The sequence below is a fragment of the Amblyomma maculatum genome, chromosome 5 (genome assembly GCF_055883805.1).
Source record: "Amblyomma maculatum isolate TAMU_Amacu chromosome 5, ASM5588380v1, whole genome shotgun sequence".
In the NCBI taxonomy this organism is placed as follows: Eukaryota; Metazoa; Arthropoda; class Arachnida; order Ixodida; family Ixodidae; genus Amblyomma; species Amblyomma maculatum.
In genome coordinates, this window is record NC_139348.1 from 49,005,126 (window position 1) to 49,027,904 (window position 22,779).

The window sequence follows — 22,779 nt, forward strand, 5'->3', positions numbered from 1 at the left end:
ATTGGGATTGCTCACTCCCAAAATTTGGTCCCGTGGACACCGAAAATTTGACCTTATCAGAATGTGACCAAATTTGATGTCTAAACTAATTCGAGTATGGCCAATTCAGTGGGAATCTCTAAATCGGGATTTTTCACGCCTAAAATTTGGCCCCGCGGACACCGAAAACTTGACATCATCAAAATGTGACCAAAATTGATGTCTAAACTATTTCGAGTATGGCCAATTCAGTGGGGATCTCTAAATCGGGATTGCTCAGTCCCAAAATGTGGTCCCTTGGACACCCAAAATTTGACCTTGTCAGAATGTGACCAAAAATGATGTTTAAACTAATTCGAGTATTTCCAATTCAGAGGGGATCTTAAATCGGGATTGCTCACTCCCAAAATTTGGCCCCATGGACACCGATAATTTGACCTCATCAGAAAGTGACCAAAATTGGTGTCTAAACTAATTCGAGTATGGCCAATTCAGTGGGGATCTCTAAATCGGGTTGCTCAGTCCCGAAATTTGGCCCCTTGGACACCCAAAATTTGACCTCGTCAGAATGTGACTAAAATTGATGTCTAAACTAATTAGCGAGTTCAGTGGGGATCTCTAAATTGGGATTGCTCACTCCCAAAATTTGGCCCCGTGGACACCAAAAATTTGACCTTATCAGAATGTGACCAAAATTGATGTCTAAACTAAGTAGAGTACAGCCAATTCAGTGGGGATCTCTAAATCGGGATTTCTCACTCCTAAAATTTGGCCCCGTGGACACCGAAAACTTGATGTCATCATGTGACCAGATTGATGTCTAAACTATTTCGAGTATGGCCAATTCAGTGGGGATCTCTAAATCGGAATTGTTCACTCCCAAAATTTGGCCCCGTGGACACCGAAAATTTGATCTCATCAGAATGTGACCAAAATTGATGTCTAAACTAATTCAAATATAGCCATTTCAGTGGGGACCTCTAAATCGGGATTGCTCACTCGCAAGATTTGGCCCCTTGGATACCCAAATTTGACCTTGACAGAATGTGACCAAAATTGATGTCTACACTAATTCGAGTATGGCGAATTCAGTGGGGATCTCTAAATTGGGATTGCTCACTCTCAAAATTTGGCCCCGTGGACACCGAAAATTTGACCTTATCAGATTGTGACCAAAATTGATGTCTAAACTAATTCGAGTATGGCCAATTGAGTGGGGTTCTCTAAATCGGGATTGCTCAGTCCCAAAATGTGGTCCCTTGGACACCCAAAACTTGACCTCGTCAGAATGTGACCAATAATGATGTTTAAACTAATTCGAGTATGGCCAATTCAGTGGGGATCTCTAAATCGGGATTGCTCAGTCCCAAAATTTGGCCCCTTGGACACCCAAAATTTGACCTCGTCAGAAAGTGACTAAAATTGATGTCTAAACTAATTCGAGTATAGCCAATTCAGTGGGGATCTCTAAGTCGGGATTGCTCACTCCCAAAATTTGGCCCCTTGGACACCCAAAATTTGACCTCGTCAGAAAGTGACTAAAATTGATGTCTAAACTAATTCGAGTATAGCCTATTCAGTGGGGACCTCTAAATCGGGATTGCTCACTCCTAAATTTTGGCCCTTGGACACCCAAAATTTGACTTTGACAGAATGTGACCAAAATTGATTTCTAAGCTTTTTCGAGTATGGCTAATTCAGTGGGGATCTCTAAGTCGGGGTTGCCCTCTCCCATATTGGACCCTTGGACACCGATAATTTGACCTCATCGGAATGTGACCAAAATTGATGTCTAAACTATTTCGAGTATGGCCAATTCAGTGGGGATCTCTAAATCGGGATTGCTAACTCCCAAAATTTGGCACCGTTTACACCGAAAATTTGACCTCATCAGAATGTTACCAAAATTGATGTCTAAACTAATTCGAGTATGGCGAATTCAGTGGGGATCTCTAAATTGGGATTGCTGACTCCCAAAATATGGCCCCGTGGACACCGAAAATTTGACCTTATCAGCATGTGACCAAAATTGATGTCTAAACTAATTCGAGTATGGCCAATTCAGTGGGGATCTCTAAATCGGAATTGCTCACTCCCAAAATTTGGCCTCGTGGACACCGAAATTTGACCTCATCAGAATGTGACCAAAATTGAGGTCTAAACTAATTCGAGTATGGCCAAATCAGTGCGGATCTCTAAATTGGGATTGCTCGCTCCCAAAATTTGGCCCCGTGGACACCGAAAATTTAACCTCATCAGAATATGACCAAAATTGATCTCTAAACTAATTCGAGCATGGCGAATTAAGTGGGGATCTCTAAATTGGGATTGCTCACTCCCAAAATTTGGCCCCGTGGACACCAAAAATTTGACCTTATCAGAATGTGACCAAAATTGATGTCTAAACTAATTAGAGTACAGCCAATTCAGTGGGGATCTCTAAATCGGGATTTCACACTCCTAAAATTTGCCCCCGTGGACACCGAAAACTGGATGTCATCATGTGACCAGATTGATTTCTAAACTATTTCGAGTATGGCCAATTCAGTGGGATCTCTAAATAGTAATTGCTCACTCCCAAAATTTGGTCCTGTGGACACCGAAAACTTTTCGTCATCAGAATGTGACCAGATTGATGTCTAAACTATTTCGAGTATGGCCAATTCAGTGGGGTCTCTAAATCGGAATTGCTCACTCCCAAAATTTGGCCCTGTGGACACCGAAAATTTGACCTCAACAGAATGTGACCAAAATTGAGGTCTAAACTAATTCGATTATGACCTATTGAGTGGGTAACTCTAAGTCGGGATTTCTCACTCCCAAAATGTGGCCCCTTGGACACTGAAAACTTGACGTCATCAGAATGTGACGAAAATTGTTGTCTAAACTAATTACCGAGTTCAGTGGGGATCTCTAAATTGGGATTGCTCACTCCCAAAATTTGGCCCCGTGGACACCAAAAATTTGACCTTATCAGAATGTGACCAAAATTGATGTCTAAACTAATTAGAGTACAGCCAATTCAGTGGGGATCTCTAAATCGGGATTTCTCACTCCTAAAATTTGGCCCCGTGGACACCGAAAACTTGATGTCATCATGTGACCAGATTGATGTCTAAACTATTTCGAGTATGGCCAATTCAGTGGGATCTCTAAATAGTAATTGCTCACTCCCAAAATTTGGCCCCGTGGACACCGAAAATTTGATCTCATCAGAATGTGACCAAAATTGATGTCTAAACTAATTCAAATATAGCCATTTCAGTGGGGACCTCTAAATCGGGATTGCTCACTCGCAAGATTTGGCCACTTGGATACCCAAATTTGACCTTGACAGAATGTGACCAAAATTGATGTCTAAACTAATTCGAGTATGGCGAATTCAGTGAGGATCTCTAAATTGGGATTGCTCACTCTCAAAATTTGGCCCCGTGGACACCGAAAATTTTACCTTATCAGAAGTGACCAAAATTGATGTCTAAACTAATTCGAGTATGGCCAATTGAGTGGGGTTCTCTAAATCGGGATTGCTCAGTCCCAAAATGTGGTCCCTTGGACACCCAAAATTTGACCTCGTCAGAATGTGACCAATAATGATGTTTAAACTAATTCGAGTATGGCCAATTCAGTGGGGATCTCTAAATCGGGATTGCGCAGTCCCAAAATTTGGCCCCTTGGACACCCAAAGTTTGACCTCGTCAGAAAGTGACTAAAATTGATGTCTAAACTAATTAGCGAGTTCAGTGGGGATCTCTAAATTGGGATTGCTCACTCCCAAAATTTGGCCCCGTGGACACCAAAAATTTGACCTTATCAGAATGTGACCAAAATTGATGTCTAAACTAATTAGAGTACAGCCAATTCAGTGGGGATCTCTAAATCGGGATTTCTCACTCCTAAAATTTGGCCCCGGGGACACCGAAAACTTGATGTCATCATGTGACCAGATTGATGTCTTAACTATTTCGAGTATGGCCAATTCAGTGGGGATCTCTAAATCGGAATTGTTCACTCCCAAAATTTGGCCCCGTGGACACTGAAAATTTGATCTCATCAGAATGTGACCAAAATTGATGTCTAAACTAATTCAAATATAGCCATTTCAGTGGGGACCTCTAAATCGGGATTGCTCACTCGCAAGATTTGGCCCCTTGGATACCCAAATTTGACCTTGACAGAATGTGACCAAAATTGATGTCTAAACTAATTCGAGTATGGCGAATTCAGTGGGGATCTCTAAATTGGGATTGCTCACTCTCAAAATTTGGCCCCGTGGACACCGAAAATTTGACCTTATCAGATTGTGACCAAAATTGATGTCTAAACTAATTCGAGTATGGCCAATTGAGTGGGGTTCTCTAAATCGGGATTGCTCAGTCCCAAAATGTGGTCCCTTGGACACCCAAAACTTGACCTCGTCAGAATGTGACCAATAATGATGTTTAAACTAATTCGAGTATGGCCAATTCAGTGGGGATCTCTAAATCGGGATTGCTCAGTCCCAAAATTTGGCCCCTTGGACACCCAAAATTTGACCTCGTCAGAAAGTGACTAAAATTGATGTCTAAACTAATTCGAGTATAGCCAATTCAGTGGGGATCTCTAAGTCGGGATTGCTCACTCCCAAAATTTGGCCCCTTGGACACTGAAAAATTGATGTAATCAGAATGTGACCAAAATTGATGTCTAAACTAATTCAATTAAGGCCTATTCAGTGGGGACCTCTAAATCGGGATTGCTCACTCCTAAATTTTGGCCCTTGGACACCCAAAATTTGACCTTGACAGAATGTGACCAAAATTGATTTCTAAGCTTTTTCGAGTATGGCTAATTCAGTGGGGATCTCTAAGTCGGGGTTGCCCTCTCCCATATTGGACCCTTGGACACCGATAATTTGACCTCATCGGAATGTGACCAAAATTGATGTCTAAACTATTTCGAGTATGGCCAATTCAGTGGGGATCTCTAAATCGGGATTGCTCACTCCCAAAATTTGGCACCGTTTACACCGAAAATTTGACCTCATCAGAATGTTACCAAAATTGATGTCTAAACTAATTCGAGTATGGCGAATTTAGTGGGGATCTCTAAATTGGGATTGCTCACTCCCAAAATTTGGCCCCGTGGACACCGAAAATTTGACCTTATCAGAATGTGACCAAAATTGATGTCTAAACTAATTCGAGTATGGCCAATTCAGTGGAAATTCTAAATCGGGATTTTTCACGCCTAAAATTTGGCCCCGCGGACACCGAAAACTTGATATCATCAAAATGTGACCAAAATTGATGTCTAAACTATTTCGAGTATGGCCAATTCAGTGGGGATCTCTAAATCGGGATTGCTCACTCCCAAAATTTGGCACCGTTTACACCGAAAATTTGACCTCATCAGAATGTTACCAAAATTGATGTCTAAACTAATTCGAGTATGGTGAATTCAGTGGGGATCTCCAATTGGGATTGCTGACTCCCAAAATATGGTCCCGTGGACACCGAAAATTTGACCTTATCAGCATGTGACCAAAATTGATGTCTAAACTAATTCGAGTATGGCCAATTCAGTGGGGATCTCTAAATCGGAATTGCTCACTCCCAAAATTTGGCCTCGTCGACACCGAAAATTTGACCTCATCAGAATGTGACCAGATTGATGTCTAAACTATTTCGAGTATGGCCAATTCAGTGGGGTCTCTAAATTGGAATTGCTCACTCCCAAAATTTGGCCCTGTGGACACAGAAAATTTGACCTCATCAGAATGTGACCAAAATTGAGGTCTAAACTAATTCGATTATGACCAATTGAGTGGGGAACTCTAAGTCGGGATTTCTCACTCCCAAAATGTGGCCCCTTGGACACTGAAAATTTGACGTCATCAGTATGTGACGAAAATTGTTGTCTAAACTAATGCAAATATAGCCAATTCAGTGGGGACCTCTAAATCGGGATTGTACACTCCCAAGATTTGGCCCCTTGGATACCCAAATTTGACCTTGACAAAATGTGACCAAAATTGATGTCTAAACTAATTCGAGCATGGCGAATTCAGTGGGCATCTCTAAATTGGGATTGCTCACTCCCAAAATTTGGTCCCGTGGACACCGAAAATTTGACCTTATCAGAATGTGACCAAATTTGATGTCTAAACTAATTCGAGTATGGCCAATTCAGTGGGAATCTCTAAATCGGGATTTTTCACGCCTAAAATTTGGCCCCGCGGACACCGAAAACTTGACATCATCAAAATGTGACCAAAATTGATGTCTAAACTATTTCGAGTATGGCCAATTCAGTGGGGATCTCTAAATCGGGATTGCTCAGTCCCAAAATGTGGTCCCTTGGACACCCAAAATTTGACCTTGTCAGAATGTGACCAAAAATGATGTTTAAACTAATTCGAGTATTTCCAATTCAGAGGGGATCTTAAATCGGGTTGCTCAGTCCCAAAATTTGGCCCCTTGGACACCCAAAATTTGACCTCGTCAGAATGTGACTAAAATTGATGTCTAAACTAATTAGCGAGTTCAGTGGGGATCTCTAAATTGGGATTGCTCACTCCCAAAATTTGGCCCCGTGGACACCAAAAATTTGACCTTATCAGAATGTGACCAAAATTGATGTCTAAACTAAGTAGAGTACAGCCAAATCAGTGGGGATCTCTAAATCGGGATTTCTCACTCCTAAAATTTGGCCCCGTGGACACCGAAAATTTGATCTCATCAGAATGTGACCAAAATTGATGTCTAAACTAATTCAAATATAGCCATTTCAGTGGGGACCTCTAAATCGGGATTGCTCACTCGCAAGTTTTGGCCCCTTGGATACCCAAATTTGACCTTGACAGAATGTGACCAAAATTGATGTCTAAACTAATTCGAGTATGGCGAATTCAGTGGGGATCTCTAAATTGGGATTGCTCACTCTCAAAATTTGGCCCCGTGGACACCGAAAATTTGACCTTATCAGATTGTGACCAAAATTGATGTCTAAACTAATTCGAGTATGGCCAATTGAGTGGGGTTCTCTAAATCGGGATTGCTCAGTCCCAAAATGTGGTCCCTTGGACACCCAAAACTTGACCTCGTCAGAATGTGACCAATAATGATGTTTAAACTAATTCGAGTATGGCCAATTCAGTGGGGATCTCTAAATCGGGATTGCTCACTCCCAAAATTTGGCCCCTTGGACACTGAAAAATTGATGTAATCAGAATGTGACCAAAATTGATGTCTAAACTAATTCAATTATGGCCTATTCAGTGGGGACCTCTAAATCGGGATTGCTCACTCCTAAATTTTGGCCCTTGGACACCCAAAATTTGACCTTGACAGAATGTGACCAAAATTGATTTCTAAGCTTTTTCGAGTATGGCTAATTCAGTGGGGATCTCTAAGTCGGGGTTGCCCTCTCCCATATTGGACCCTTGGACACCGATAATTTGACCTCATCGGAATGTGACCAAAATTGATGTCTAAACTATTTCGAGTATGGCCAATTCAGTGGGGTCTCTAAATCGGAATTGCTCACTCCCAAAATTTGGCCCTGTGGACACCGAAAATTTGACCTCAACAGAATGTGACCAAAATTGAGGTCTAAACTAATTCGATTATGACCTATTGAGTGGGTAACTCTAAGTCGGGATTTCTCACTCCCAAAATGTGGCCCCTTGGACACTGAAAACTTGACGTCATCAGAATGTGACGAAAATTGTTGTCTAAACTAATTAGCGAGTTCAGTGGGGATCTCTAAATTGGGATTGCTCACTCCCAAAATTTGGCCCCGTGGACACCAAAAATTTGACCTTATCAGAATGTGACCAAAATTGATGTCTAAACTAATTAGAGTACAGCCAATTCAGTGGGGATCTCTAAATCGGGATTTCTCACTCCTAAAATTTGGCCCCGTGGACACCGAAAACTTGATGTCATCATGTGACCAGATTGATGTCTAAACTATTTCGAGTATGGCCAATTCAGTGGGATCTCTAAATAGTAATTGCTCACTCCCAAAATTTGGCCCCGTGGACACCGAAAATTTGATCTCATCAGAATGTGACCAAAATTGATGTCTAAACTAATTCAAATATAGCCATTTCAGTGGGGACCTCTAAATCGGGATTGCTCACTCGCAAGATTTGGCCACTTGGATACCCAAATTTGACCTTGACAGAATGTGACCAAAATTGATGTCTAAACTAATTCGAGTATGGCGAATTCAGTGGGGATCTCTAAATTGGGATTGCTCACTCTCAAAATTTGGCCCCGTGGACACCGAAAATTTGACCTTATCAGATTGTGACCAAAATTGATGTCTAAACTAATTCGAGTATGGCCAATTGAGTGGGGTTCTCTAAATCGGGATTGCTCAGTCCCAAAATGTGGTCCCTTGGACACCCAAAACTTGACCTCGTCAGAATGTGACCAATAATGATGTTTAAACTAATTCGAGTATGGCCAATTCAGTGGGGATCTCTAAATCGGGATTGCTCAGTCCCAAAATTTGGCCCCTTGGACACCCAAAATTTGACCTCGTCAGAAAGTGACTAAAATTGATGTCTAAACTAATTCGAGTATAGCCAATTCAGTGGGGATCTCTAAGTCGGGATTGCTCACTCCCAAAATTTGGCCCCTTGGACACCCAAAATTTGACCTCGTCAGAAAGTGACTAAAATTGATGTCTAAACTAATTCGAGTATAGCCTATTCAGTGGGGACCTCTAAATCGGGATTGCTCACTCCTAAATTTTGGCCCTTGGACACCCAAAATTTGACTTTGACAGAATGTGACCAAAATTGATTTCTAAGCTTTTTCGAGTATGGCTAATTCAGTGGGGATCTCTAAGTCGGGGTTGCCCTCTCCCATATTGGACCCTTGGACACCGATAATTTGACCTCATCGGAATGTGACCAAAATTGATGTCTAAACTATTTCGAGTATGGCCAATTCAGTGGGGATCTCTAAATCGGGATTGCTAACTCCCAAAATTTGGCACCGTTTACACCGAAAATTTGACCTCATCAGAATGTTACCAAAATTGATGTCTAAACTAATTCGAGTATGGCGAATTCAGTGGGGATCTCTAAATTGGGATTGCTGACTCCCAAAATATGGCCCCGTGGACACCGAAAATTTGACCTTATCAGCATGTGACCAAAATTGATGTCTAAACTAATTCGAGTATGGCCAATTCAGTGGGGATCTCTAAATCGGAATTGCTCACTCCCAAAATTTGGCCTCGTGGACACCGAAATTTGACCTCATCAGAATGTGACCAAAATTGAGGTCTAAACTAATTCGAGTATGGCCAAATCAGTGCGGATCTCTAAATTGGGATTGCTCGCTCCCAAAATTTGGCCCCGTGGACACCGAAAATTTAACCTCATCAGAATATGACCAAAATTGATCTCTAAACTAATTCGAGCATGGCGAATTAAGTGGGGATCTCTAAATTGGGATTGCTCACTCCCAAAATTTGGCCCCGTGGACACCAAAAATTTGACCTTATCAGAATGTGACCAAAATTGATGTCTAAACTAATTAGAGTACAGCCAATTCAGTGGGGATCTCTAAATCGGGATTTCACACTCCTAAAATTTGCCCCCGTGGACACCGAAAACTGGATGTCATCATGTGACCAGATTGATTTCTAAACTATTTCGAGTATGGCCAATTCAGTGGGATCTCTAAATAGTAATTGCTCACTCCCAAAATTTGGTCCTGTGGACACCGAAAACTTTTCGTCATCAGAATGTGACCAGATTGATGTCTAAACTATTTCGAGTATGGCCAATTCAGTGGGGTCTCTAAATCGGAATTGCTCACTCCCAAAATTTGGCCCTGTGGACACCGAAAATTTGACCTCAACAGAATGTGACCAAAATTGAGGTCTAAACTAATTCGATTATGACCTATTGAGTGGGTAACTCTAAGTCGGGATTTCTCACTCCCAAAATGTGGCCCCTTGGACACTGAAAACTTGACGTCATCAGAATGTGACGAAAATTGTTGTCTAAACTAATTACCGAGTTCAGTGGGGATCTCTAAATTGGGATTGCTCACTCCCAAAATTTGGCCCCGTGGACACCAAAAATTTGACCTTATCAGAATGTGACCAAAATTGATGTCTAAACTAATTAGAGTACAGCCAATTCAGTGGGGATCTCTAAATCGGGATTTCTCACTCCTAAAATTTGGCCCCGTGGACACCGAAAACTTGATGTCATCATGTGACCAGATTGATGTCTAAACTATTTCGAGTATGGCCAATTCAGTGGGATCTCTAAATAGTAATTGCTCACTCCCAAAATTTGGCCCCGTGGACACCGAAAATTTGATCTCATCAGAATGTGACCAAAATTGATGTCTAAACTAATTCAAATATAGCCATTTCAGTGGGGACCTCTAAATCGGGATTGCTCACTCGCAAGATTTGGCCACTTGGATACCCAAATTTGACCTTGACAGAATGTGACCAAAATTGATGTCTAAACTAATTCGAGTATGGCGAATTCAGTGAGGATCTCTAAATTGGGATTGCTCACTCTCAAAATTTGGCCCCGTGGACACCGAAAATTTTACCTTATCAGAAGTGACCAAAATTGATGTCTAAACTAATTCGAGTATGGCCAATTGAGTGGGGTTCTCTAAATCGGGATTGCTCAGTCCCAAAATGTGGTCCCTTGGACACCCAAAATTTGACCTCGTCAGAATGTGACCAATAATGATGTTTAAACTAATTCGAGTATGGCCAATTCAGTGGGGATCTCTAAATCGGGATTGCGCAGTCCCAAAATTTGGCCCCTTGGACACCCAAAGTTTGACCTCGTCAGAAAGTGACTAAAATTGATGTCTAAACTAATTAGCGAGTTCAGTGGGGATCTCTAAATTGGGATTGCTCACTCCCAAAATTTGGCCCCGTGGACACCAAAAATTTGACCTTATCAGAATGTGACCAAAATTGATGTCTAAACTAATTAGAGTACAGCCAATTCAGTGGGGATCTCTAAATCGGGATTTCTCACTCCTAAAATTTGGCCCCGGGGACACCGAAAACTTGATGTCATCATGTGACCAGATTGATGTCTTAACTATTTCGAGTATGGCCAATTCAGTGGGGATCTCTAAATCGGAATTGTTCACTCCCAAAATTTGGCCCCGTGGACACTGAAAATTTGATCTCATCAGAATGTGACCAAAATTGATGTCTAAACTAATTCAAATATAGCCATTTCAGTGGGGACCTCTAAATCGGGATTGCTCACTCGCAAGATTTGGCCCCTTGGATACCCAAATTTGACCTTGACAGAATGTGACCAAAATTGATGTCTAAACTAATTCGAGTATGGCGAATTCAGTGGGGATCTCTAAATTGGGATTGCTCACTCTCAAAATTTGGCCCCGTGGACACCGAAAATTTGACCTTATCAGATTGTGACCAAAATTGATGTCTAAACTAATTCGAGTATGGCCAATTGAGTGGGGTTCTCTAAATCGGGATTGCTCAGTCCCAAAATGTGGTCCCTTGGACACCCAAAACTTGACCTCGTCAGAATGTGACCAATAATGATGTTTAAACTAATTCGAGTATGGCCAATTCAGTGGGGATCTCTAAATCGGGATTGCTCAGTCCCAAAATTTGGCCCCTTGGACACCCAAAATTTGACCTCGTCAGAAAGTGACTAAAATTGATGTCTAAACTAATTCGAGTATAGCCAATTCAGTGGGGATCTCTAAGTCGGGATTGCTCACTCCCAAAATTTGGCCCCTTGGACACTGAAAAATTGATGTAATCAGAATGTGACCAAAATTGATGTCTAAACTAATTCAATTAAGGCCTATTCAGTGGGGACCTCTAAATCGGGATTGCTCACTCCTAAATTTTGGCCCTTGGACACCCAAAATTTGACCTTGACAGAATGTGACCAAAATTGATTTCTAAGCTTTTTCGAGTATGGCTAATTCAGTGGGGATCTCTAAGTCGGGGTTGCCCTCTCCCATATTGGACCCTTGGACACCGATAATTTGACCTCATCGGAATGTGACCAAAATTGATGTCTAAACTATTTCGAGTATGGCCAATTCAGTGGGGATCTCTAAATCGGGATTGCTCACTCCCAAAATTTGGCACCGTTTACACCGAAAATTTGACCTCATCAGAATGTTACCAAAATTGATGTCTAAACTAATTCGAGTATGGCGAATTTAGTGGGGATCTCTAAATTGGGATTGCTCACTCCCAAAATTTGGCCCCGTGGACACCGAAAATTTGACCTTATCAGAATGTGACCAAAATTGATGTCTAAACTAATTCGAGTATGGCCAATTCAGTGGGGATCTCTAAATCGGGATTGCTCACTCCCAAAATTTGGCACCGTTTACACCGAAAATTTGACCTCATCAGAATGTTACCAAAATTGATGTCTAAACTAATTCGAGTATGGTGAATTCAGTGGGGATCTCCAATTGGGATTGCTGACTCCCAAAATATGGTCCCGTGGACACCGAAAATTTGACCTTATCAGCATGTGACCAAAATTGATGTCTAAACTAATTCGAGTATGGCCAATTCAGTGGGGATCTCTAAATCGGAACTGCTCACTCCCAAAATTTGGCCTCGTCGACACCGAAAATTTGACCTCATCAGAATGTGACCAGATTGATGTCTAAACTATTTCGAGTATGGCCAATTCAGTGGGGTCTCTAAATTGGAATTGCTCACTCCCAAAATTTGGCCCTGTGGACACAGAAAATTTGACCTCATCAGAATGTGACCAAAATTGAGGTCTAAACTAATTCGATTATGACCAATTGAGTGGGGAACTCTAAGTCGGGATTTCTCACTCCCAAAATGTGGCCCCTTGGACACTGAAAATTTGACGTCATCAGTATGTGACGAAAATTGTTGTCTAAACTAATGCAAATATAGCCAATTCAGTGGGGACCTCTAAATCGGGATTGTACACTCCCAAGATTTGGCCCCTTGGATACCCAAATTTGACCTTGACAAAATGTGACCAAAATTGATGTCTAAACTAATTCGAGCATGGCGAATTCAGTGGGCATCTCTAAATTGGGATTGCTCACTCCCAAAATTTGGTCCCGTGGACACCGAAAATTTGACCTTATCAGAATGTGACCAAATTTGATGTCTAAACTAATTCGAGTATGGCCAATTCAGTGGGAATCTCTAAATCGGGATTTTTCACGCCTAAAATTTGGCCCCGCGGACACCGAAAACTTTACATCATCAAAATGTGACCAAAATTGATGTCTAAACTATTTCGAGTATGGCCAATTCAGTGGGGATCTCTAAATCGGGATTGCTCAGTCCCAAAATGTGGTCCCTTGGACACCCAAAATTTGACCTTGTCAGAATGTGACCAAAAATGATGTTTAAACTAATTCGAGTATTTCCAATTCAGAGGGGATCTTAAATCGGGTTGCTCAGTCCCAAAATTTGGCCCCTTGGACACCCAAAATTTGACCTCGTCAGAATGTGACTAAAATTGATGTCTAAACTAATTAGCGAGTTCAGTGGGGATCTCTAAATTGGGATTGCTCACTCCCAAAATTTGGCCCCGTGGACACCAAAAATTTGACCTTATCAGAATGTGACCAAAATTGATGTCTAAACTAAGTAGAGTACAGCCAAATCAGTGGGGATCTCTAAATCGGGATTTCTCACTCCTAAAATTTGGCCCCGTGGACACCGAAAATTTGATCTCATCAGAATGTGACCAAAATTGATGTCTAAACTAATTCAAATATAGCCATTTCAGTGGGGACCTCTAAATCGGGATTGCTCACTCGCAAGTTTTGGCCCCTTGGATACCCAAATTTGACCTTGACAGAATGTGACCAAAATTGATGTCTAAACTAATTCGAGTATGGCGAATTCAGTGGGGATCTCTAAATTGGGATTGCTCACTCTCAAAATTTGGCCCCGTGGACACCGAAAATTTGACCTTATCAGATTGTGACCAAAATTGATGTCTAAACTAATTCGAGTATGGCCAATTGAGTGGGGTTCTCTAAATCGGGATTGCTCAGTCCCAAAATGTGGTCCCTTGGACACCCAAAACTTGACCTCGTCAGAATGTGACCAATAATGATGTTTAAACTAATTCGAGTATGGCCAATTCAGTGGGGATCTCTAAATCGGGATTGCTCAGTCCCAAAATTTGGCCCCTTGGACACCCAAAATTTGACCTCGTCAGAAAGTGACTAAAATTGATGTCTAAACTAATTCGAGTATAGCCAATTCAGTGGGGATCTCTAAGTCGGGATTGCTCACTCCCAAAATTTGGCCCCTTGGACACTGAAAAATTGATGTAATCAGAATGTGACCAAAATTGATGTCTAAACTAATTCAATTATGGCCTATTCAGTGGGGACCTCTAAATCGGGATTGCTCACTCCTAAATTTTGGCCCTTGGACACCCAAAATTTGACCTTGACAGAATGTGACCAAAATTGATTTCTAAGCTTTTTCGAGTATGGCTAATTCAGTGGGGATCTCTAAGTCGGGGTTGCCCTCTCCCATATTGGACCCTTGGACACCGATAATTTGACCTCATCGGAATGTGACCAAAATTGATGTCTAAACTATTTCGAGTATGGCCAATTCAGTGGGGTCTCTAAATCGGAATTGCTCACTCCCAAAATTTGGCCCTGTGGACACCGAAAATTTGACCTCAACAGAATGTGACCAAAATTGAGGTCTAAACTAATTCGATTATGACCTATTGAGTGGGTAACTCTAAGTCGGGATTTCTCACTCCCAAAATGTGGCCCCTTGGACACTGAAAACTTGACGTCATCAGAATGTGACGAAAATTGTTGTCTAAACTAATTAGCGAGTTCAGTGGGGATCTCTAAATTGGGATTGCTCACTCCCAAAATTTGGCCCCGTGGACACCAAAAATTTGACCTTATCAGAATGTGACCAAAATTGATGTCTAAACTAATTAGAGTACAGCCAATTCAGTGGGGATCTCTAAATCGGGATTTCTCACTCCTAAAATTTGGCCCCGTGGACACCGAAAACTTGATGTCATCATGTGACCAGATTGATGTCTAAACTATTTCGAGTATGGCCAATTCAGTGGGATCTCTAAATAGTAATTGCTCACTCCCAAAATTTGGCCCCGTGGACACCGAAAATTTGATCTCATCAGAATGTGACCAAAATTGATGTCTAAACTAATTCAAATATAGCCATTTCAGTGGGGACCTCTAAATCGGGATTGCTCACTCGCAAGATTTGGCCACTTGGATACCCAAATTTGACCTTGACAGAATGTGACCAAAATTGATGTCTAAACTAATTCGAGTATGGCGAATTCAGTGGGGATCTCTAAATCGGAATTGCTCACTCCCAAAATTTGGCCTCGTCGACACCGAAAATTTGACCTCATCAGAATGTGACCAGATTGATGTCTAAACTATTTCGAGTATGGCCAATTCAGTGGGGTCTCTAAATTGGAATTGCTCACTCCCAAAATTTGGCCCTGTGGACACAGAAAATTTGACCTCATCAGAATGTGACCAAAATTGAGGTCTAAACTAATTCGATTATGACCAATTGAGTGGGGAACTCTAAGTCGGGATTTCTCACTCCCAAAATGTGGCCCCTTGGACACTGAAAATTTGACGTCATCAGTATGTGACGAAAATTGTTGTCTAAACTAATGCAAATATAGCCAATTCAGTGGGGACCTCTAAATCGGGATTGTACACTCCCAAGATTTGGCCCCTTGGATACCCAAATTTGACCTTGACAAAATGTGACCAAAATTGATGTCTAAACTAATTCGAGCATGGCGAATTCAGTGGGCATCTCTAAATTGGGATTGCTCACTCCCAAAATTTGGTCCCGTGGACACCGAAAATTTGACCTTATCAGAATGTGACCAAATTTGATGTCTAAACTAATTCGAGTATGGCCAATTCAGTGGGAATCTCTAAACCGGGATTTTTCACGCCTAAAATTTGGCCCCGCGGACACCGAAAACTTGACATCATCAAAATGTGACCAAAATTGATGTCTAAACTATTTCGAGTATGGCCAATTCAGTGGGGATCTCTAAATCGGGATTGCTCAGTCCCAAAATGTGGTCCCTTGGACACCCAAAATTTGACCTTGTCAGAATGTGACCAAAAATGATGTTTAAACTAATTCGAGTATTTCCAATTCAGAGGGGATCTTAAATCGGGATTGCTCACTCCCAAAATTTGGCCCCATGGACACCGATAATTTGACCTCATCAGAAAGTGACCAAAATTGGTGTCTAAACTAATTCGAGTATGGCCAATTCAGTGGGGATCTCTAAATCGGGTTGCTCAGTCCCAAAATTTGGCCCCTTGGACACCCAAAATTTGACCTCGTCAGAATGTGACTAAAATTGATGTCTAAACTAATTAGCGAGTTCAGTGGGGATCTCTAAATTGGGATTGCTCACTCCCAAAATTTGGCCCCGTGGACACCAAAAATTTGACCTTATCAGAATGTGACCAAAATTGATGTCTAAACTAAGTAGAGTACAGCCAATTCAGTGGGGATCTCTAAATCGGGATTTCTCACTCCTAAAATTTGGCCCCGTGGACACCGAAAATTTGATCTCATCAGAATGTGACCAAAATTGATGTCTAAACTAATTCAAATATAGCCATTTCAGTGGGGACCTCTAAATCGCGATTGCTCACTCGCAAGTTTTGGCCCCTTGGATACCCAAATTTGACCTTGACAGAATGTGACCAAAATTGATGTCTAAACTAATTCGAGTATGGCGAATTCAGTGGGGATCTCTAAATTGGGATTGCTCACTCTCAAAATTTGGCCCCGTGGACACCGAAAATTTGACCTTATCAGATTGTGACCAAAATTGATGTCTAAACTAATTCGAGTATGGCCAATTGAGTGGGGTTCTCTAAATCGGGATTGCTCAGTCCCAAAATGTGGTCCCTTGGACACCCAAAACTTGACCTCGTCAGAATGTGACCAATAATGATGTTTAAACTAATTCGAGTATGGCCAATTCAGTGGGGATCTCTAAATCGGGATTGCTCAGTCCCAAAATTTGGCCCCTTGGACACCCAAAATTTGACCTCGTCAGAAAGTGACTAAAATTGATGTCTAAACTAATTCGAGTATAGCCAATTCAGTGGGGATCTCTAAGTCGGGATTGCTCACTCCCAAAATTTGGCCCCTTGGACACTGAAAAATTGATGTAATCAGAATGTGACCAAAATTGATGTCTAAACTAATTCAATTATGGCCTATTCAGTGGGGACCTCTAAATCGGGATTGCTCACTCCTAAATTTTGGCCCTTGGACACCCAAAATTTGACCTTGACAGAATGTGACCAAAATTGATTTCTAAGCTTTTTCGAGTATGGCTAATTCAGTGGGGATCTCTAAGTCGGGGTTGCCCTCTCCCATATTGGACCCTTGGACACCGATAATTTGACCTCATCGGAATGTGACCAAAATTGATGTCTAAACTATTTCGAGTATGGCCAATTCAGTGGGGATCTCTAAATCGGGATTGCTCACTCCCAAAATTTGGCACCGTTTACACCGAAAATTTGACCTCATCAGAATGTTACCAAAATTGATGTCTAAACTAATTCGAGTATGGCGAATTCAGTGGGGATCTCTAAATTGGGATTGCTGACTCCCAAAATATGGCCCCGTGGACACCGAAAATTTGACCTTATCAGCATGTGACCAAAATTGATGTCTAAACTAATTCGAGTATGGCCAATTCAGTGGGGATCTCTAAATCGGAATTGCTCACTCCCAAAATTTGGCCTCGTGGACACCGAAATTTGACCTCATCAGAATGTGACCAAAATTGAGGTCTAAACTAATTCGAGTATGGCCAAATCAGTGCGGATCTCTAAATTGGGATTGCTCGCTCCCAAAATTTGGCCCCGTGGACACCGAAAATTTAACCTCATCAGAATATGACCAAAATTGATCTCTAAACTAATTCGAGCATGGCGAATTAAGTGGGGATCTCTAAATTGGGATTGCTCACTCCCAAAATTTGGCCCCGTGGACACCAAAAATTTGACCTTATCAGAATGTGACCAAAATTGATGTCTAAACTAATTAGAGTACAGCCAATTCAGTGGGGATCTCTAAATCGGGATTTCTCACTCCTAAAATTTGGCCCCGTGGACACCGAAAACTTGATGTCATCATGTGACCAGATTGATTTCTAAACTATTTCGAGTATGGCCAATTCAGTGGGATCTCTAAATAGTAATTGCTCACTCCCAAAATTTGGTCCTGTGGACACCGAAAACTTTTCGTCATCAGAATGTGACCAGATTGATGTCTAAACTTTTTCGAGTATGGCCAATTCAGTGGGGTCTCTAAATCGGAATTGCTCACTCCCAAAATTTGGCCCTGTGGACACCGAAAATTTGACCTCAACAGAATGTGACCAAAATTGAGGTCTAAACTAATTCGATTATGACCTATTGAGTGGGTAACTCTAAGTCGGGATTTCTCACTCCCAAAATGTGGCCCCTTGGACACTGAAAACTTGACGTCATCAGAATGTGACGAAAATTGTTGTCTAAACTAATTAGCGAGTTCAGTGGGGATCTCTAAATTGGGATTGCTCACTCCCAAAATTTGGCCCCGTGGACACCAAAAATTTGACCTTATCAGAATGTGACCAAAATTGATGTCTAAACTAATTAGAGTACAGCCAATTCAGTGGGGATCTCTAAATCGGGATTTCTCACTCCTAAAATTTGGCCCCGTGGACACCGAAAACTTGATGTCATCATGTGACCAGATTGATGTCTAAACTATTTCGAGTATGGCCAATTCAGTGGGATCTCTAAATAGTAATTGCTCACTCCCAAAATTTGGCCCCGTGGACACCGAAAATTTGATCTCATCAGAATGTGACCAAAATTGATGTCTAAACTAATTCAAATATAGCCATTTCAGTGGGGACCTCTAAATCGGGATTGCTCACTCGCAAGATTTGGCCACTTGTATACCCGAATTTGACCTTGACAGAATGTGACCAAAATTGATGTCTAAACTAATTCGAGTATGGCGAATTCAGTGGGGATCTCTAAATTGGGATTGCTCACTCTCAAAATTTGGCCCCGTGGACACCGAAAATTTGACCTTATCAGAAGTGACCAAAATTGATGTTAAACTAATTCGAGTATGGCCAATTGAGTGGGGTTCTCTAAATCGGGATTGCTCAGTCCCAAAATGTGGTCCCTTGGACACCAAAAATTTGACCTTATCAGAATGTGACCAAAATTGATGTCTAAACTAATTAGAGTACAGCCAATTCAGTGGGGATCTCTAAATCGGGATTTCTCACTCCTAAAATTTGGCCCCGTGGACACCGAAAACTTGATGTCATCATGTGACCAGATTGATGTCTAAACTATTTCGAGTATGGCCAATTCAGTGGGGATCTCTAAATCGGAATTGTTCACTCCCAAAATTTGGCCCCGTGGACACCGAAAATTTGATCTCATCAGAATGTGACCAAAATTGATGTCTAAACTAATTCAAATATAGCCATTTCAGTGGGGACCTCTAAATCGGGATTGCTCACTCGCAAGATTTGGCCCCTTGGATACCCAAATTTGACCTTGACAGAATGTGACCAAAATTGATGTCTAAACTAATTCGAGTATGGCGAATTCAGTGGGGATCTCTAAATTGGGATTGCTCACTCTCAAAATTTGGCCCCGTGGACACCGAAAATTTGACCTTATCAGATTGTGACCAAAATTGAAGTCTAAACTAATTCGAGTATGGCCAATTGAGTGGGGTTCTCTAAATCGGGATTGCTCAGTCCCAAAATGTGGTCCCTTGGACACCCAAAACTTGACCTCGTCAGAATGTGACCAGTAATGATGTTTAAACTAATTCGAGTATGGCCAATTCAGTGGGGATCTCTAAATCGGGATTGCTCAGTCCCAAAATTTGGCCCCTTGGACACCCAAAATTTGACCTCGTCAGAAAGTGACTAAAATTGATGTCTAAACTAATTCTGGTATAGCCAATTCAGTGGGGATCTCTAAGTCGGGATTGCTCACTCCCAAAATTTGGCCCCTTGGACACTGAAAAATTGATGTAATCAGAATGTGACCAAAATTGATGTCTAAACTAATTCAATTAAGGCCTATTCAGTGGGGACCTCTAAATCGGGATTGCTCACTCCTAAATTTTGGCCCTTGGACACCCAAAATTTGACCTTGACAGAATGTGACCAAAATTGATTTCTAAGCTTTTTCGAGTATGGCTAATTCAGTGGGGATCTCTAAGTCGGGGTTGCCCTCTCCCATATTGGACCCTTGGACACCGATAATTTGACCTCATCGGAATGTGACCAAAATTGATGTCTAAACTATTTCGAGTATGGCCAATTCAGTGGGATCTCTAAATAGTAATTGCTCACTCCCAAAATTTGGTCCTGTGGACACCGAAAACTTTTCGTCATCAGAATGTGACCAGATTGATGTCTAAACTATTTCGAGTATGGCCAATTCAGTGGGGTCTCTAAATCGGAATTGCTCACTCCCAAAATTTGGCCCTGTGGACACCGAAAATTTGACCTCAACAGAATGTGACCAAAATTGAGGTCTAAACTAATTCGATTATGACCTATTGAGTGGGTAACTCTAAGTCGGGATTTCTCACTCCCAAAATGTGGCCCCTTGGACACTGAAAACTTGATGTCATCAGAATGTGACGAAAATTGTTGTCTAAACTAATTAGCGAGTTCAGTGGGGATCTCTAAATTGGGATTGCTCACTCCCAAAATTTGGCCCCGTGGACACCAAAAATTTGACCTTATCAGAATGTGACCAAAATTGATGTCTAAACTAATTAGAGTACAGCCAATTCAGTGGGGATCTCTAAATCGGGATTTCTCACTCCTAAAATTTGGCCCCGTGGACACCGAAAACTTGATGTCATCATGTGACCAGATTGATGTCTAAACTATTTCGAGTATGGCCAATTCAGTGGGATCTCTAAATAGTAATTGCTCACTCCCAAAATTTGGCCCCGTGGACACCGAAAATTTGATCTCATCAGAATGTGACCAAAATTGATGTCTAAACTAATTCAAATATAGCCATTTCAGTGGGGACCTCTAAATCGGGATTGCTCACTCGCAAGATTTGGCCACTTGGATACCCAAATTTGACCTTGACAGAATGTGACCAAAATTGATGTCTAAACTAATTCGAGTATGGCGAATTCAGTGGGGATCTCTAAATTGGGATTGCTCACTCTCAAAATTTGGCCCCGTGGACACCGAAAATTTGACCTTATCAGAAGTGACCAAAATTGATGTCTAAACTAATTCGAGTATGGCCAATTGAGTGGGGTTCTCTAAATCGGGATTGCTCAGTCCCAAAATGTGGTCCCTTGGACACCCAAAATTTGACCTCGTCAGAATGTGACCAATAATGATGTTTAAACTAATTCGAGTATGGCCAATTCAGTGGGGATCTCTAAATCGGGATTGCTCAGTCCCAAAATTTGGCCCCTTGGACACCCAAAGTTTGACCTCGTCAGAAAGTGACTAAAATTGATGTCTAAACTAATTAGCGAGTTCAGTGGGGATCTCTAAATTGGCATTGCTCACTCCCAAAATTTGGCCCCGTGGACACCAAAAATTTGACCTTATCAGAATGTGACCAAAATTGATGTCTAAACTAATTAGAGTACAGCCAATTCAGTGGGGATCTCTAAATCGGGATTTCTCACTCCTAAAATTTGGCCCCGTGGACACCGAAAACTTGATGTCATCATGTGACCAGATTGATGTCTAAACTATTTCGAGTATGGCCAATTCAGTGGGGATCTCTAAATCGGAATTGTTCACTCCCAAAATTTGGCCCCGTGGACACCGAAAATTTGATCTCATCAGAATGTGACCAAAATTGATGTCTAAACTAATTCAAATATAGCCATTTCAGTGGGGACCTCTAAATCGGGATTGCTCACTCGCAAGATTTGGCCCCTTGGATACCCAAATTTGACCTTGACAGAATGTGACCAAAATTGATGTCTAAACTAATTCGAGTATGGCGAATTCAGTGGGGATCTCTAAATTGGGATTGCTCACTCTCAAAATTTGGCCCCATGGACACCGAAAATTTGACCTTATCAGATTGTGACCAAAATTGATGTCTAAACTAATTCGAGTATGGCCAATTGAGTGGGGTTCTCTAAATCGGGATTGCTCAGTCCCAAAATGTGGTCCCTTGGACACCCAAAACTTGACCTCGTCAGAATGTGACCAATAATGATGTTTAAACTAATTCGAGTATGGCCAATTCAGTGGGGATCTCTAAATCGGGATTGCTCAGTCCCAAAATTTGGCCCCTTGGACACCCAAAATTTGACCTCGTCAGAAAGTGACTAAAATTGATGTCTAAACTAATTCGAGTATAGCCAATTCAGTGGGGATCTCTAAGTCGGGATTGCTCACTCCCAAAATTTGGCCCCTTGGACACTGAAAAATTGATGTAATCAGAATGTGATCAAAATTGATGTCTAAACTAATTCAATTAAGGCCTATTCAGTGGGGACCTCTAAATCGGGATTGCTCACTCCTAAATTTTGGCCCTTGGACACCCAAAATTTGACCTTGACAGAATGTGACCAAAATTGATTTCTAAGCTTTTTCGAGTATGGCTAATTCAGTGGGGATCTCTAAGTCGGGGTTGCCCTCTCCCATATTGGACCCTTGGACACCGATAATTTGACCTCATTGGAATGTGACCAAAATTGATG